We start from the raw sequence: 19,586 nt of genomic DNA, 5'->3' as shown, positions 1-19,586 counted from the left end.
AAAGAAATAATGGCTAAAAACTTCGAAAATATTGGGGGAAAATATCAACATCCAGATAGAGGAAGAGGCAAAGTGTTCTCCAGTCAAAGTTAACCTAAAGAAGAGACACAGGGCCCTGAGGGACTGGCTGAACCGCTGGCTGGGCTACCTGAGATGGATCCAGTCTAAGGAGAAGAAAAGTGGTGCTAAGGAACAGCTTCTGCTCTACTTCCTCCCCAGGAGACACCAAGGGCAGGGGCCTAAGCAAATGGCTTTCTTGCTGGCCGCTTGCCAAGTAAGTAAAACCTGAGTGGGAGAGGGACTGGTTCTCATTCTCAAATTCTTGGGGTCCCTGCCTCTTGTGCCGCCAATGTAGTGCTCTGTCTGTCTCCTTCCTGCCACCCTTTGGGGGTTTGAATTCAGGATTTGTTTCTGGTGTCTAAGATTTTGACAACTGGCAGAGGTAGTTGCTTACCTACAAATCTTGATAGAACAACTAAAGGTTTGTTGACAAGCTTCAAAACTGTAGAGATGATGAACAAAGATAGAAAATTGAAACTCTCAAAGAGAAAACAAATAGCATGGCTGAATCAATTAAACACTGAATTGTGTTGTTGCAGATTACTAAAAGTACTATTAATATTCTAGATGCAATATATCAACCTAGTCCCCTGGAACCTGTGATCAGCACAATGCCTTCCCAGACTGTCTTACCTCCGGAACCAGCTTAGATGCTCAAGTCAGAGCAACATTCTTCTTTCCTACCTATATTAGCTACAGTAGGACCTCAACAGACTCCAAAACTAAATGGTACATGGAGTGGGTATTCACCACCCAGTATCAGTCTAACTTGTTGTCTTGTCTTCAAATACAGTCCCAGAGTTTTCTTACTCTAGCACTGAAGATGAATTCTATGATGCAGCTTATCCCAAAATTCTTCTGTATCTGCCTCAGTCTTGACTCGTAGCAACTCAGGAAATAGCCTAAAACAACCAGATACTACAGAGTCACTAAATTCTTCTATGTCCAATGGGACAAGTAATGCTGACCTTTTTGATTCACTTGACTATAGATGATGACAGAGAAGCAGGATCAGTGAAGGAGTACATGCACCTCTTGTCACAGGTTAGGCTCAGAATAGATCTGACTAAGGTAGTTCTTCCAACATTTATTCTCAAAAATTCTTTTTTAGAAATACATGCAGAATTTTTTGCACATCTGGGCCTGTTTGTGAGCATCAGTGACTGGAAAGATCCCAGGGATTGAATGGTTCAGGTTGTGAAACGGTACCTCTTAGTCTTTCATGAGGAAAGGAAAGGATTTGTTGCAAAAATGTCATACAACCTCATTTTGGGTGAGATCTTTCAGTGTTACTGGACATTAGCAAATGACACTGAAGAGAAACAGAGCTAGTTTCAGAAGGACCTGTTTCCTGGGTTTCTAAAAACATTGTAACTTTCATGGCTCAATAGGTTTCCCATCTTCCACCCATTTTGCCACCTCATTCTGAACGTTTTAACAAGAAAATTCAATTTAAAGCTCATATTTGCACTAAATCAATTTTTCTTGGGATGTCAATTGAGGTGCACAACATAGGGCAAGGCTATGTCTTATGCCTAAACTGTAATGATCATTACATTTTAATAAAAATAATAAGTATTGATGAAAAGGTGGATAAAGATGGATCCTTACATATTGTTGGTGGTAATGTAAATTAGTATAACCATTATGGAAAAATTATGGAAGTTCCACAAAAATTAAAAGAACCACCAGCAATCCCACAACTGTGTCCATATGCAAAGGTGATGAAATCAGAATGCCAAAGACGTCTATGCTTCCATGCTTATTATGGCATTGTTCACCATAACCAAAATATGGACTCAATGTAAGTATATAACAACAGATGAATGGATGAAGAAAATGTGGTAAATACACATTATGGAATGATATCCAGCCATAACAAAGCATGAAATTCTATCATTTGTAGCAGCATGGATGAGTCTGGAAGACAATATTTTAAGTGAAATAAGCCATGCTCATAAAGATAAATATTGTAATCTTACTCATTTATGTGATTATCAGAGTCTGGGGAAGACAGACCACAGGGGAATGTAGAGAGATTGGTTAATATATTTAATGTTACAATTAGCTGGGAGAAATAAATTCTGGTCTTCTATTGCATAAGAGGTGACTACAGTTAACAATAATGTATTGTATATTTCAAAAGAGAAGAGACAATTTTGAATGTTCTTACCACATAGAAATGATAAATGATTAAGGTGATGGATATATTAATCACCGTAATTTAATCATTACACCATTTATACTTGTAAGAAAACATTATGTTGTACCCTGTAAATATGTACAATTATTATGTCAATCAAAAATGAAATAAGCCAGTTGTGGTGGCACACATCTGCAATCCAAGTAGCTCAGGATTCTGAAGAAGGAGGATTGTGAGTTCAAAGCCAGCCTCAGCAACAGTGAGGCACTAAGCAACTCACTGAGACCCCTGTCTCTAAATAAAACACACACAAAAAAAGGTTGGGTATGTGACTCAGTAGTTGAGTGCCCCTGAGTTCAATCCCTGGTACCCATCCCTCAAGAAAATTAAATAAGACTTAAGAAAGGAAATATATTACATGCATGGGAAACTAAAAGGCCATTGTGTTCTGGTGTAGCCTATCAGATACTGAGATTTTAGGTGAGGCTGGCCTAGGAGGAAGATAGAATATGCAGGGTTTCTAGCTCTGGTACAAATGATTTATTCTCAGACTGTCTGTATGCCTAAAATGCTGTGATCATGTTTTCCTAAGAAAGACAATACATTCACAATTTTATCATTTAAAACTGATTTCCTTCTACTTGATTCTATGGAAATGTCTGAATTAAATATTTATACATATATCGTATAAATTTAATTATCTATAAACACTAAGTGACCACAAAAATATAAAGTGTGTTTACTACTTCCCTGTGCATTTTCCAACACTTTGCCTTTTCCTAAGGCTTAAAATTTGTAGAGAACAATAGATCATGCACTGCAGGCTTCATGTGTCTGGCATAATGTCTTCTCAAGAGTTAGTATGCTTATGCATTTTCCTTTATAGGAAATGCTACACATTTAGCAAAAGAATATTGTCAACTCCCTAGTCCTATGTAAGCTTACATACTGATTTTTATTCCAAAATATGAGTTCATGGATCAACTCTTAAAACAGAATTGTTCACATGAAGTTTATTCCTAATTTTAGTTAGTGGTAACTTCCTTACATTAACAGATTATTCTACCTAGATAGGAACTATGTTTTAAATACATTTTCATAAAGATCCTAGCAAACAGGATATTCTGCATACATAGTAATGATAAAATATTGTGCAGTGATCAAATTTCTTATAGTTAATTGAAATGCATTGTTCATTCATTTCTAGAGTCTTGGGGTGAGGGTGACACAACCTCATTTGTTTCACAGAACAGATTTTTTTACATAACTTCTGCTTTAGCTTCCTAGTCAAGAGAAATAAATGTACCACAGGTTTCTTACTGACTAATAAACTCTTCCAATGGAGCTGAACCCACTTTGTTTTCTAAGTCTCATGCTTCTTCAGCAGGTGTACAACTCTTTGAGGAATACAGCAAAACTTCATGCTCATGATGGATTATCCCATACATCATTAGAACTGTCACGTTACTGTAGTGTTCAAGTAATAGATCTTTGGAGAAAAAGCACAAGTAGGACACATAACTCAAAAGGTGGGGGCTCTTCTGAGCAGTGGATTCAGCTTAATAAGAATCTTGCCAATTGCTTAAAACATAAATTTTGAAAATGACACCCATGCAAGACCCAACACCACCTAAACAAATGTCTGAATTACCTTTTATATAAAGGGTATGAATATCTTCTTCGCTATACTATATATAAATATATCTTAGTGAATAATTTTGTATTTTTATAGCTTAAATTGAATGTCTGTACATCTAATAAACTTTAAATTAGTAAAGAAAATGAAATTTTTAAGTTGATAAACTAATTTTTAATGCTTTTTAGTCTTTTCTCCTATAGTCATCTTATACATAGATTCAATAGCTCAGTTTGATGAAAAATCTAGTAAATATCCATCCAAGTGTGTTGTGAAAAACATTATTTCAGCATATGCTATTCTGTCATTTGGAAATTAAATGTGCTCTATGAAATTCATTACTTGATGTTATTAAAATATAAATATTGATTATCTAAGGTTTTCATTGAATTGTGACCTATTACACATTGTTTATTTTACTGAACAGACTACATTAAGCGAATTGAAATCATTAACAGTATACATGATTGATTATCATTTGTACTCATTTAAGTACACTTATTAAAGGAATATAGTCAGTCTTATTTCGAGCAACTGTTATGGACTTCATTATAAAATGGATGCTACTGAAAGCGAATTACCTTTCTTCCTGTAAACTCTTGATATTCTTTCCCCATATGTGGAACTTTAATTAGCTCCAAGCCACTTTCTTCACCTTTACTTAATTACTAATTACAAATTAAGGTCATTCCAAACACCAAGAGTATTGGTTTTGTACAGTCCTTAATTTGATTGTCTTCTATCTCCTTAAATATGTGAGATTTATTTTGAATACTTTCGTTAATAAAAGATTCAGGTGTTATTATGGGTCAAGATAATATCAAACACCAACCAAAAATACTTCATTCTTTCATAAAAGATAAGAATCCCTAATGATGTGAGTATAATTATTCTACTAAATTCCCTGTGGTTTATTCTTTGCCCCTTGGCAGGTTCTTGTTCTAACCACATCTTCATATCTCAAATGTTGGACAAAAACTAAACATGATCCTCAATATAAGAAATAAAAATTTTTAATGAATAACACTTCTAAATATACATTAATTAAAAGGAAAGAAGGAATAGGCCAAGTATACCTTCTTGCTATATCTACCTACTAGAAAGGCAACTGAATTTCTTAAGGCAATACCTAATTCTTATTTCATTCATATCTCAACATTTGATATATGTTAACATATTTGGATGAATAATCTTTTAAGAAACCAGTGGTACAACTATTTAATACTGTAATAAATGCTCATGGTAAGCTGACATTTTCCCTCTGAACATTTTTAAATGTCAATTCTTCCTAAAAATAGACTGAACAATTACAAAATTCAATAACCTCTTTACTATAAAATTTTAATATTTTGCACACAGTAAATGCTTTATTTTCTAAGATTAATGTTTTTATAATGCTTTTTGTAAAAAATGGCACAGTATTATTTGAACTATGTCACAATATTTTATTCATTTATGTAACCACAGACCAGAGAAGTATTGTTTTTTACTTCTATTTAGTTAGAATTCTTACCTTTAGTAAAAGAGCATGAGGTAGAGCCCTTGCCTAGTATGCATGAGGCTCTGGGTTTCATCAAATGACAAATAAAATTTATAAAGCAATGTTAAGTAAAAATAGTGGTTGAAAAGTAAAATTAGAGTTTTTTAAATTTTAAATGAGAAAATCCTATGCAAATATAAACTTTATTCAAAAATTTTTAATAACTTATCAAGCCAATCTAAAACACTGTCTTACAGTCCCTGTTGTGCTGCTATCACAAAATACTAGAGATTGGGTATTTTATGAACAAAAGAAACTATGGGTTCATATTTTGGGAGGCTGGGAAATCCAAGATTAGGGCATTGAATCTGGTGAGGGCCTTCTTGCTGTACCATCCCATGGTAAAAAGCAGAAAAGGAAGAGAGCACACAAGAGAGCGTGAAATTAAAACAAACCTAATCTCATGGCGGCAAAAGCATTCCTGTGATGATGATATGAATCAATTCATGAGGGCAAAGTGCTCATGACCTAATCACCTCTTAAAGATCCCATAACTCAAAAGAGTTGCACAGTCTGTTGTTCCCAATGCATGAACTTTTGATAGAGACATCATAGAAATCTTCCCCAAACACTCAAACTCAGGTCTTGTTTACATGCAAAATGTACTTACTTCATTTTAATAATCCTAAAATTTTTAGTTTATTTCTGCATCAACTAAAAATAACAAAGTTCAGCATCTCATCTAAAAGAGATATGGATGAGACTCAAGACACAATTTATCTGAGGCAAATTACCTTCCAGCCAAAAGCCTGTGACATTATCAAATAAAGTGTTTTTAAAATACAATGTTGGAATGGCCATAGAGTATATATTTCTATTTCAAAATAGAAAAATAAGAAAAAAGGAAGAAGAAACTGGTCCCAAATAAGGTCAAAACCCAATGCAGAAACAAGATTAACTGCCAAATGCCAAGTGCCAATGTCTCGGCTGGCACTGAATCACGAGCCACCACACAGCTTTGTAGGTTCAAACAGCAATTCTTTATTCCCGATCTCACACCAGCTTCCACACAAGTTCAGGGGCAATTCCCAATATGTCCGTTCCCCAATCCTACTCCACGAGGCTTTTTCCAAATCCCGTTTTAATCTCACGAGAACTCAACGGGAACAAGCAGCAGGAACACCCTAATCCCAGCAGCCATAATCTTCAACTTCAACTTCCCTAAAACCCATATTCTTAAACCGGGAAACGCCTTAAACCGGGAACACCCTAAACCCAAGGACCGGGATACTTCCTCAAACCTGCAGGATACTTCCTCAAACCTGGATCCACCCTCGATCACCTTGAGCAGGGTCATCTTACTAAAGCATACATGCAATGTCCCATCGAATGTCCTAAGCAGCATGGGGTACGCTGGCAAGGAGATTTTGATGCGTCATACCTACTTGGTAATGGCCCTCAGCAATTAACTCTTTTTTAAAATTTTACTTTTCAAAATTTATTTATTTTAATGAGGTATATATGATAGCAGAATGCATTTTGATCATTGTACACAATTGCAGCACAACTTTTCATTTCTCTGCTTTTACATGATATAGTGTCACATCCTATGTGCAGTCTTACATGTACCTAGGGTAATGATGTCCCTCTCATTCCACCATCTTTCCTGCCACCATGCACCCTCCCCACCATCCCTCCCCTTTTGCTCAATTAAAGTTTCTCCATTTTTCCCATGCCTCCCCTATCTCCATTAGGGATCAGCATCCTCTTATCAGAGAGAACATTCAGCCTTTGGTTTTTTGGGATTGCTTTCTTCACTTAGCATGATATTCTCCAGCTCCATCCATTTACCTGCAAATGCCATGATTTTATTCTCTTTTAATGCTGAGTAATAGTCCATTGTGTATATATATATATATATCACAGTTTCTTTATTCATTCATCCATTGAAGGGCATCTAGATTTCTTCCAGTTTAGCTATTATAAATTGAGCTGTTAAGAACATTGATGTGGTTGCATTACTATAGTATGCTGATTTTAAGTCCTTTGGGTAGAGACTGAGAAATGGGATAGCTGGGTTAAATGGTGGTTCCATTCCAAGTTTTGTAAGGAATCTCTATATTGATTTCCAGATCTGTTGCACCAATTTACAGTCCCACCAGCAATGTATGAGTGTGCCTTTTCCAACATTTATTGTTGTCTGTATTCTTGATAACTGCCATTCTGACTGGTATAAGATGAAATCTTAGAGTAGTTTTGATTTACATTTCTCTCCAGAATAATATTTCTCTGAATGTGTCCTCATAAACACCTTGGGGTTGGAATAGAGCCCCAAGTCTCTGTCCAACTTTGCTATGGATTTGTTCTGCTTAGTCCATATGATGGCTCTCACAGGTTGTTCCATGACGAAATTCTCTAGTGAAAATTGTCTGAACTGGCTCTGATGCCACATTTTTGCTCAACATTTCTCTAGTAGGGGCTCTCTGCTGTGGTTCCAGCTCTGGAGTAATCCTTTGGCTTAGCTTCAAGTTGTTTGTAAAAGCTTTTGAAGTCTAGGTGGAGACTGTAATGGCTTCGTAACTGTACAGTTTGAAAATCTACAGCCTCAGCACTACAGGTATACTACTGACTCATACGACTTGAATTCTTCAGAGGAATGAGACAAGCCACACTTGTGTCCCATTGATCTAAGGCTAGAGAGATAAAAATCCATTTGCTGGAATTTGTAAAGCAGAGTCCCAAAGTTATGCAAGGCAGTTAAGCTGAGGTGCTATGGGAATCCTATGGAGATATTTCTTTCTTTATCTTAGCTTGCCTTGAAGTTCTCTGAAATGCCTTTTGAGTCATTCGTATATTGATTTGATGAATACAACCTGGCTTGTTTCCACCTATATTAATCTCTGTAGCATATATCCATTTGGTCACACCATATATTTACTCTCTCTAAAGGTGCCTTTTCACTACTTTCATTGTAAGGCTCTGAAATTTTCAAACCTTTCCACTCCAATTCCTTTTTAATTATAAATTCCATATTTAAATAATCATCCTCATTTCTCATCTTATTGTATGAAAATGAAAGTACCCATAGAGCTCTCTCAATAACTTGCTTAATTTTTTGCTCACAATGTGTCTGATTTCATTGCTCTTATATTGTGCCTTCTATAATATCTTTGAGCATGTACACAATTAAGGCAAAATTTTTGTCACCTAATAGCAAAGGTGGCCTTTATTTATCCAAATTTCCATCAGAGATATCTCATCACAATGGCATTTACTACCCATATTTCTACCAACATTTTGTTCATAACATTTCAAAGATTACCTAATAAATTTCAGACTTTCCCCACAGTTCTCATTTTTTTGTGCTCTTAACTGGTTGTCCTCAAATTTTCATTCATTGCAATATAGGATTTTTCTAGTGTGCTCCTCCAAATTCTTCCAGCGAGTACTCATTACTCGATTACAAACTCACTGCCACATTTTCAGGCATTTGTCATAGCAACAGTCCCATTTTTCTGTACCAATTTTCGGTCTTAGTCCATTTTGAGTTGCTCTAACAGAATATCTGTGAGTAATTTATAAAGATTAAAGATGTATTTCTCACAATTCTGGAAGCTAGAATTTCAAGAATAAAGAGCACATATCTAGTGAGTTTGTTCACATCTAGTGAGTTTGTTCAAGTATGTGTGTTTGAAGTGTGATAAGCATTAATAAAATAGGTTGAATCTAACCGCCCCTCAGACTGAGTCTATAAAACTTGCTTGTGACAAGGGGAAAAATTCAAGGTCAGAAATGAGTTTGGAATGCATTATATTCTCACATAAGACAAAAATGGATGGAATGAAAAGAGAGAGATGGATCTCTAAGATCTTACAGGTCTGAATGAGATACTTGGGTTTATTTATTTTTTATTTTAGTTATGAAGTCAATTGATAGATTAAGTGAGAAAAAGATTCACATTTTAAAATAATCATCTCACTTTTTTCCCTGCAGAGAACAGACTATAGTAGTTTGTAGGCTGTTGCATTAATAAAGTCAATATTTTGAGTAAGTGATGTATTGGCATCCCATAGATGCTATAAGAAATCACCACAAACAACACTGGAAATTTATTTTCATGTAGCTCTTAAATCCTAACATAAGCATGATAGTCTCAAATTAAAGGACTGGTTTCTTTGAAATCTCCAGGAATGAATCTGTTGTTGTGTTTTGTCTAAGCTTCTAGAAGCAACCTCCATTTCCTGGTTGGTGGCCCATTCCTCCATCTTCAAAGTCTACGAATGTCAGCTAAGCTCTTTTCACACTGTGATACTTCAAATTTTTTTCTCTCCCTCACTTTCCTCTTTCACTTATACAAATGGAACCCTATACTGGGGTCCACTCAGATAATCCAGGTTTTTCTTCCTCTCTTAGAGTCTACCGATTATCCTTTAAGTCTTTCTACACCCTAATTCCTTTTTGCTATGTAACTTAACATATGCATGGATTCCAGGAATTAGGATATGGTATTTTGATGGTTTATTGTTGGTCTACCATAGATAATAGAGTATAAGGGAAAGCAAGGATGTGCTTGGACTTGGAATAAAATTTAAAAGTAGAATCAAAAAGATTAATGAAAGCATTAATTGTAGAGTGAAAAGCAAAAACTACAAAGAGAAGATTACTAAATGTGTGGTCTGAGTGAAATGTGGTACCATTTACTAATACTAGGCATTTTTTTCCTAAAAGGATGGACTTCAGAGGAGAGATTGAACCTGGAGACATTTATTTAGGAAAGTTTTGTCTTAAGTTTTATTTTTTTGTCTTAAATATATTACCTTTAGCCCTATATCCTGTATGCCACAATTCTAGTAAATAAATTATTCTTTACTCTTTCTCATTTACTTGAATTTCTAATAGTTGTTTTATATGTCTTCTTATGCAAATTTTAATTATTTGGTACTAAACAAAAGAGTAATTTAATTTGGAAAGAGATAATGCCATCCATCACTCATGTGTTTTGACAATGTAATGAGAAATCTCTTACATGATTTTTCATCTCATTCTAATAAAGAACACTGAGCACAATCCAGTTAGAAGGGCTGCAGTTAAACCAAGGAAGAGATAATTACTCCTCTCACATTTAAAGGAAAATTTTGATTCGGTCTATAAAAATGAATTTAATTCAAGCAAGTGAAGCCTGTAAATATTCTAGAACTAAAAATACCTGTAGAAAGAGGTTATTGCTCTGAGATTTTCCAAATATGATCACCCAATATGTTGCAACTTAATATTCTAATCATAAAAAAGGAATTTACAAATTTCATTCTTTTTTTGATGTAATATTATTTTTCTTTCTTTCTTTTATTTATTTTTACATACATGACAATAGTGGGGTGCACTACATTCAGTTAACTTCAAAAATCACATGTGATCAATTTAGCAGTATTTTTTATGACTCTTCAAAATATGGAAAGACAAGTCATAGATAAATACAAGTAGTCAGTTTTATGTGTGAAGCATTGTATTCACCATTGGATTTGAAAGACTGGACTGAAGAGCAATCAAAATAGATGTTGTATTCAAAACATATATTGCTACCAATCATAAAAGCTTACAGGGCTTGAGAGATCATGAGTCTGGTCCCTCAAAGATGTGAGGTTAACAGAGAAATTGGAGGAGGTAAAGGCAGCCAACTGCCTTTGTAACTTAAGGAGATACTTTTTAAAAGTAAATAGTAACTTAAACAAAATTTTCAATATGGAGGATGGCTGTGCTTACCAGCATGAAACTTTAACCATTAATGTTATCATGTATATTGGCTGTGGCAGAGACATAAAGTCACTTGACAACTTTGATTAGCTGAAGGCAATTACACGTTTGTTTTCCAGGAGACAAGAACATTTTGTTTATATAGGCATAGCAGTGAATGATTTATATTCATGGGTTCAATTATTTTGAAGTATATACTACTATTATTTTTTTTTAATTTGTATGCTTTAATTTTATAAGTGAAATCAATGTAGAAAAATCAATGGTAACTCTATTTTGGACAGTATTCATGAGAAAAATAATACTTTAAATAAATTATCTCAGCAATTGAATCTATTTACTTTACATGAATTACTAGAGAAAGAGCAGTGTAAAAAAAAACTCAACAGGACCTCTGTTCTTATTACTTTGCATATAATACAATAACCAATTTTTTTTATATTTAATATTGATATATTTTAGCCATATAAACACCTACCTTTACTAACATTGTCATTCCTTATACTCTGGCTATCATGCATCCAGTAGAGTAGTCACATTCTCCGTGGCTTAATAGGTGCCATTTCTCTCCTGTACAGGGGTTCATTGTTCTGATATCTCTTCAGAACATTAGCTTCCTTTGAGCAGTGACTTGGGGGTCCTGCTGCTTCTCTTCTATGGGCTCTGCTGTCTCACCACGAAGGATGTGTGGTCTCTACAGCAGAAAAGAAATAGACATGGGGCAAGAGGGCTGGCTCTTCAACGCTCCCTGCTGGAAGTAACATGTCATTTCCTTGGGTGGGACAAGTTTTTGTTTCACCCTAGTGTCATTTTCCTGTGCTAGCAAGAACAGAAAACCAGAAAGCTCTTGGTGATCACATCGATTTTTCTCTGCCATAGTAATAGCTATGTAACAAATGACATGCTAAGTGCAGTTCAAGTGTTATTTTATTTATTCTTTCCCCAAACACTATGAGGCAGGTACTTTTTTTTACATTTAATGTAAGGTAGTAAGGTAGAAAACATTGAAAAACTAAGAGCTCCCCTCGTAAGGGGATGGGGAGCTGTTATTTAAGTATATACCTACCTGAATTTCAATACCAAATTTCAATGTCAAAATTAGAATTTCAGAATATATTTCAAAACTTCATTTTGGAATACAAGATTTAATAAACAGGTGATATGATTAATGCAATTAAACAACTCTGTTCTGTGTACATTGAATTATGAATACATATTATTAATAGAATCTTTATGTGCATAAATTTTGAAATAAAAATTATATAAAATTGAGGGGCTGGGATTGTGACTCAGTGGTAGAGAGCTTGCTTAGCATGCATGAGGCCCTGGGTTCAAACCTCAGCACCACATAAATGTAAAATAAAGATATTGTGTCCACCTAAAACTAAAAAATAAATATTAAAAATATTACATAAAATTGATTCCCCAATAGTTATTTTATAAAAGTGAGCAATGTTTGTATAACCGTATGGTTATTTAGGTTATATAGATGGCAATTGATGAATTATATAAAATTCCAGTTTTAATTAAGACAGTGTAATATAAGCATTTCATTGTAGCTGAAGAGAAAAGTTGGTTACAAAGTTAACAAAAAAAATGTAAAAAAAATGTTGAAGTGTTTCAAAATATTTTAAAGACATAGGAAAGAAAAAGCAAAGTAATCATGCAGGCTGACTCTAGAAAGATCAAATTGGTTATCTTGTACCAAAAAGACCAGATAAATGTAACCACAACACTCCTTAAATTGCCTAGGCAGCACAGAATATAAATTGAGTATTCCATGTGCTAGTATTTCCAAGAGGCAACTGTAGTTCCTAAACACTAGGTGATCGAAGAAATGCTGCATGAAAAAAGTTATTAACTCCAAAAATTGCTCACTGAAAATACAATATACTGGGCTGGGGTATGTCTCAGTGGTCCAGCATTTGCCTGGCCAGGCACATCCTCTAGCACAGCAAAATAAAGATAATATATCATAACAGTCAATGAGTGATAATTCCATGACAGTTAAATATAGCAGTTTATCTTTAAGTATGGCTTTTCCTGTGGAATTGCTAAAATATTTTTTTCAATATCTAACTTTCTAAGCACATACCCAACAGGCATTAATTTAAATTATATACTTGGAGACCAACAAAACAAGTTGGAAAAATAAAATATATCAATATCTTCAACGGTTAATCAAGTTGGTTGATTAATGAAGAAAAATACAGTTTCTTGTCATTTTTTAGATTTTAGCTAAAGTGATATTTATATATTGTAATTAATCATATTTGTATTTATACAAATATTATACTTTAATTTTTCATATAATATAGTGTAAAATAGTAAATGGCTGCTATTTATATTTTATTTAGATAACATTTAATGATTTACATTTTAGTTTTAATAAAATAAAATGTTTATTATTTTAATAAAGCACAGACCTTATAATAGTAGGATAATGCAATATACTTTTGATAGGAAAATAATGTATTAAATCACTGATGATTCAATTAATGAAGAAGATGGTGGTAATGCTTCAAGCCAATTAAGAATTGAGTTATATGCATAGGTATGCAGAGAAGAACCAGCAACTACCTAAATAAAATGGGAAAGACACTGGTGAAATGTTTGTGTGCTCATAGATGAAGTGGTATTTTTATTATGATAGCCAGGGTCACTGTGCTCAATATACTTTCTGCCCTCAAAGGTGTTTTGTTTTTTGTTTTTCAAGAAGAAATTTTCAGTGCCTCTGACTCTCCTTTAAATGACGTTGGCTTTCTGGGAACTGAGGAGAAATCAGAAAGGATCTCTAAATATGCTTTGCTTCACGACAGGTGCTCCCTCTGTGATGCCAGGACATTGTGTAGAGCACTTTCTCTAACCTACTTTAATGCAATACAAATTTTCAACTCTCTCAGGCACAGCACTTCGTAGAGCTCACTCTGTTATAAAAATATGTTTTGTGTGAGTTAAAGACATAGGGCCAGATTCTCATACTTAGTGACTCCAGGGGGATATCTACTCATCAAATCTACTGGATTTCCCTAGAGTTAAGAGAATGAAACTCTGGCCTGTAGTAGTTTATTCTCTTGCCTTAGAGTGCTTTAACTTTTCCTGGGACTTTATACTTTTAAAATCTTATTGTTCCCATTTTCTCTTTTTCTAACATATTTCAGTGAAAACATGAGTCTTATCATTTCCTAGGCCTTAACTTTTATCCATAACTCTTTTGTCACTTAATCTTCTCTGCAGTATTACTGATGCTCTGAGATGAAGGATTTTTTTCTTTTCTATTTTGTTCCTGTATTAAGATGAACATGAGTAAGAAGTAAACAGAAATGCTTGACTTATTTATTTATTTATTTATTTTTCATAAACACACTGCTGACAGAACTTTTTGATAAAAAAGCAATTTTCCTTTTCACTTAAACACTTATACTTTACACAAAAGCAATCTTTTAATTAGTTACTTAAAATATAATAAACGTGTATGTGCCTCTGAAGCAGGTAGTAACAATCCAATTGTTATTTGGTGAATAACTGGACTGAAAAGAATAAAACATGACAAATCATGGAAAAATGATAGTGTACTGCTTCAATATTTTTAACTATCATGGTGGCTTCTACAAATCATTCTTTAACTGAAGTAATATCTCATGTACATATAGCTTTTAAAAATTAACAATTGATTCCTGTATAAAAATGATGTTATGACTTGTAAATATGTTCTTAAATTTTTCTATTTTCAAATATTTGTGATTTTAAAAAAGAGACACTTTGTCTCTATGTTTATGTTCTTAAAAAAGTATGCAGTCATTTTTCTAAAGATCAATTAACAGGCTTTTAATTCAATCGAAGAAGTCATACTGTGTGGCTGATGCAGGTCATCTTGCTCTCATAAATTAAGGTATATAGTAGAACTGAAAGTCTATCCTCCTACATGATTCTTACTCAAGGGGGAAGATTGAGTTTGAGAGGAGAGATTTTCTTTTTGAAAGAGCATAGGTAAAAGTAAATAATATGATTGGTAAAGATAGTAAACATAATGCAAAGTAAAAGATGAAGTAGAGAAGAATACGGGGAAGAAAGGGTACAGTTTCAAAGAGGAAGATCAGAATTAGTTTTACTGGATAAGTGATATTTGAATAAAGAGTTAAAGTAGGTGAAGTAGGTGAAAAAATGTGCATAATAGCTTACCAGACAGAATACAATATCAGTGAAAGAGACCCCAAAAGACTCATTTTGAGCATATATGAAGAACAACAAGGAGAAAAATGTGGTTACAAAAAGTGAGCAAAGGTAGGGAATTAAGAAATGAAGTTGCTGAAAGAGGGAGGTGCAAGTCACAGGGCCATGCAGGCACCATACATAACTTTGGCATTTTCACTGAGTGAAATGATAACCCACTGCAGACTTTTGAGCAATGGAGTGACATGATCTGACTTAATTTTTAAAATTTCTCGGTTACTGCTGATTTGGAAGTAGACTACACTTGCAAGTAGCATTTATGTGTGACAGGTTAAGGAATGATAATAAACCAAGCAAGAGATGAAGGATTTGATAGAGAGCTTTAGCAGTGATGATGAGAAATCTGATCAGATCCAGATAATATTTGGAAGGTAGAGACAAAAAATTGTGACCTGAGATTGGTTTTAGGATATGAAAGTAAAAAAATGTGTCAAAGAAGAGTCCCAATATTTTTTAACTGAAAAGTTGAAGAATGGAGTTGTTATTAACTAAGACAAGGATGCCAATGCAATGAGAAAATATTCAGAGAAGATGAGATATTAAAATCTAATTTTTATAGATTGATGAAAATTTGCCTAAATATCCTAAAAATGATGGCAAGTAGGAAATTACTTTTAATAAGTGAGTATATGGGATAAAAAAATTGAGTTGGAACCATAAATGTAGATATTATTTGCATATTGATAGTATTGATAGTATTGAAAGTTAAGTGTTGAGATGATTTTACTTAGGCAGTAAGTGGCAATAAAGAAGAGAACCAGTGTTTTGGGCTTTTTTTTTCTTCTTTTTTTTTTTCTACATTAAAGTATTGGGGACAAGAAGAAGAACTAACAAAGGGATGAAGAAGGATGAACAATGATAAAATAGGAAAACCAGAAAAGTGTGTTAATATGAAAACAAAGCTTAAAAAGTATTTCAAGAGTATTTCATTAATGCTACTGATAGGTCAATAAGAACTGATGTTTTGTTAATTTTTTTTCATTTCTTTTGAAATTTGATGGACACCATGTAGGGGGAATCTCAAAAATTCCTTAGGAAAAAGAAAAGAAAAGAACTAAAAATTCCAACACAAGGACACCAGTGACTTTCTACAGAACAGTTCAGAAGTGATATACCAATAATATATTTCTTAGAGTGAGGTTGTAAGTTGAACTGTGTCCCCTCAGAAGATATTAAAATTCTAGTCCTCAGTGTCTGTGAATATGGCTTATTTAGAAATAAAAAATTGCACATAATAAAGTTAAAATATCTTCTGAGCGCACCCTTAATTGGGTGTAATTGTGTATAAAAAGAGAAAACTTAGGCAGAGAGAAAGACACATATAGAAGAAATGTCAAGACAAGGAACACTCGAGACTACCAGAAGCTAAGGGAAAAGCTTGGAACTGATTTTTCTTCACAGTCTTTAGATTTAACTTCTGATTACTATACTCCAGGACTGTGAGAAAATAGATATCTGTTGTTTAAGTCACTCACTTGGTGGAACACTCATAGTTGGTATCCTCAGAGAAGAGGTTCCAGGATCCCCTTGGATGGCAAAATCCATAGTGGCTCAAGTTCCTTATATCAAATCGTATAGTATTTGCAATAATCTATGTAATCCTCCTGTATACTTTTAAGTCACCTCTACATTATTTATAATTTATATTTCCAATGTAAATTCTATGTAAACAGTTGTTAAGTTTTATTGTTTTGGAAATAATGACATAAATTAAAATGTCTGTACATGTTCAGTAGATATAAAATTGCTTTTCCAAATATTTTTCATCTAACATTGGTTAAATCTACAGAAAGAGAACCTACACATATTGATGCTTTATTACAGCAACCAAAATAAAAATATAAACTAATAGAGTGTATTGTAAGACAATTTTGGGGGTGAGGAATTGGTAATAATGCCATTCACCTGGGGCGAATCTACCTCTATGATAATGGAAGACAAGGTCTTTTAGAATCAGTGGTCCCCATTACCTTCAATACAAGCCTAGTCATTCATAATTCACTCTAAAGTAAGTATTTACTGACAATATGCACATTGAACTTTGATAATGCTGCAGTGGGAGTTGATTTACATGATATTTTATCAGTCTCTCAGGAACTTATGAACTTCTGCAGTACTTCTTTATTTACTACCCATTGACAAAGTAAGGTGGTGTTTAATATGTACCTCTTCCCCATATCTCCAGGTTTCTGATTCCATCTTTCACCTCTTAACTCCTTGTTACAATTGTAAATAACATCAGTGTTTATGGATTCTATGCTTTCTCTCTGTAGGATCTTCCTAACCCAGATTTCATGTGGTTCCTATTCTCCCTCCCTTCTTCAGTCTTTATTCAAATGGTCTCCCCATAGTGTGAGCTTTCTTAGCCAGAGCCTACCTGAAATTATAACTGCCCGTCTCACACTCCTATAGAAATATAAGCAGGTAGAAACAGAAATAGATTAGTAGTAGAAGAATCTAGGGAAGGCAGAGAAAGTGTATTCAAATAGAAGTAGTTATAGAAGATGCTAGTAGCAGCAGGATTAAATAAAGAACACACACATATACACACATAAAAAATCAATCTTGGACCCTGAAACACAAAACTGGTGTACATTTGTATGTGTCTCAGCAAAAAAAAAATCAACCTAGTTATTAGTTATTATCTTTTTGAGAGTGTTTGAGACAATTTTTCAGGTTTTTGAGGGGTACTTATGCATCAGGAGGAGAAGGTCTGAAGTTTGTGAGTGATTTTTTCTAGCCAAGGTAGATTGAGGAAATATTACCTAAAACAGTAAGGCAATGATGAGTTACTAGATTTCTAAGAGTGTCTGTTTTGTAAGCACTTCTAACTCAGAGTTTGAAGTGTAGAGCAGCAATCTGAAGAGGGTAAAAACAATAATATAAAAAGCAATGACTTTCTAGCATTCCACACTAAGTAATGTTTCATCCTGAAAAAAAGATTGTTCAACATTTTAATGATGGCTTCCTCTTTAGTACTGTAGCCTTTACTAAACTCTTAGAAAGAACTGAGCATATATCTATGAGTTATGTTTTTAATGTAACCAAAGTGCTTCCCTTACTTAAGGAAACACACAACTGTCTTAAAGAATTCATATATAATTCAAATTCTAACAATATTAAATTTGAAGAAGAACCTCCTCACATACACACACAAACCAAATCGTGAGTTACTTCCTCGGACTTTGATTATGTGTCAAGTACTCTTCTAAATTTTGATAATTAAAGAAGAGAAATATAACTCCTGCCCTCATGGGGCTTATATTCAAATAGTAGTAACATAAATTATCATTATCATCTCAATGGCTTGCTGGCATCACCTTTCAACCAAAAATGCCATGCATCATTCCTACTTGGCTATGGCTCTTAGCACAATTTTATAGTGAGTCATATTAGTACATTTAAGTAATGACTATACTCTTAATGAAATGGAACATTGAAACCTCAGTCTAGAAACATATTCCTACATGGAAACCTACATGGAAACATGGTTAAATATCTGACAATGTTTTTATGCCACAGACTTTAACTATAAGAGTCCAAGATTTCTAAAGGGAAAAATAAATTGTTTCCTCAAAGGCTCTAAAAGAAAGAAAGCAATAGGCCACAAAATAGTATAGATACGTAACAATTTTAAAAACTTACAATACCTAAGAAAGTTTTTAAAAGAAAGAAACAGAAGAATAAAGAGAAAAAGGAAAAGAAAATAGGAGCTGGGAATTAGAGTCAGGAAAGAATAGATGTGAGATAGACATTTTCAAAGTGAAGCAATTATAATAAAATTTGAGAAATTCTTAGGGGATCAAAAGAGAGTTAAATCCGGAGAATACAAACCTGATTTTAGCAGTTCCAATTCAAGTTAGAGATTGTTTTCCATCAAATAGTAAATAAAATATTATCCTTTGAGATTCTGAAACTTCACTTCATAAGAAGTCTGTAATGCTATTCTGTGTTTCTTATTTTGAAAGAGATAATGACAATTGCTGCACAGAAAAGAAATATAGAATATTAGTATGAAAGACTATGAATAGTAATGAAAACTGGGAGAGGAACTTGAATAAGCAGACTTCAAAAATTTGAAATTTAATCACATTTAATTTGATTAAAATTGTTTCAATATTTAAGTCAAAGAAAAGTAGAATAAAGTTAAAATGCAGTTATTTATATGGTGCCACTTTTAAAAACTAGAAAGTATCACAATTCTTGGGGAAATGCCCAACATTTTCAGACACCAAAGTCCATAGAGATACTTTGTTTTGTAAATTTCTTGGGTAATATTACAA

General features: G+C 33.6%; 1 pseudogene; it reads left to right on the top strand.

The window, feature by feature from the left end:
- The first annotated feature begins 247 nt into the window (after positions 1–247).
- Positions 248–1,697, top strand: LOC113187277 (oxysterol-binding protein-related protein 9-like; annotated as a pseudogene).
- The last annotated feature ends 17,889 nt before the right edge of the window (positions 1,698–19,586 follow it).

This window comes from Urocitellus parryii, chromosome 10, assembly GCF_045843805.1.
Source record: "Urocitellus parryii isolate mUroPar1 chromosome 10, mUroPar1.hap1, whole genome shotgun sequence".
Classification (NCBI taxonomy): domain Eukaryota; kingdom Metazoa; phylum Chordata; class Mammalia; order Rodentia; family Sciuridae; genus Urocitellus; species Urocitellus parryii.
This window is presented reverse-complemented; position numbering and strand designations above follow the sequence as displayed.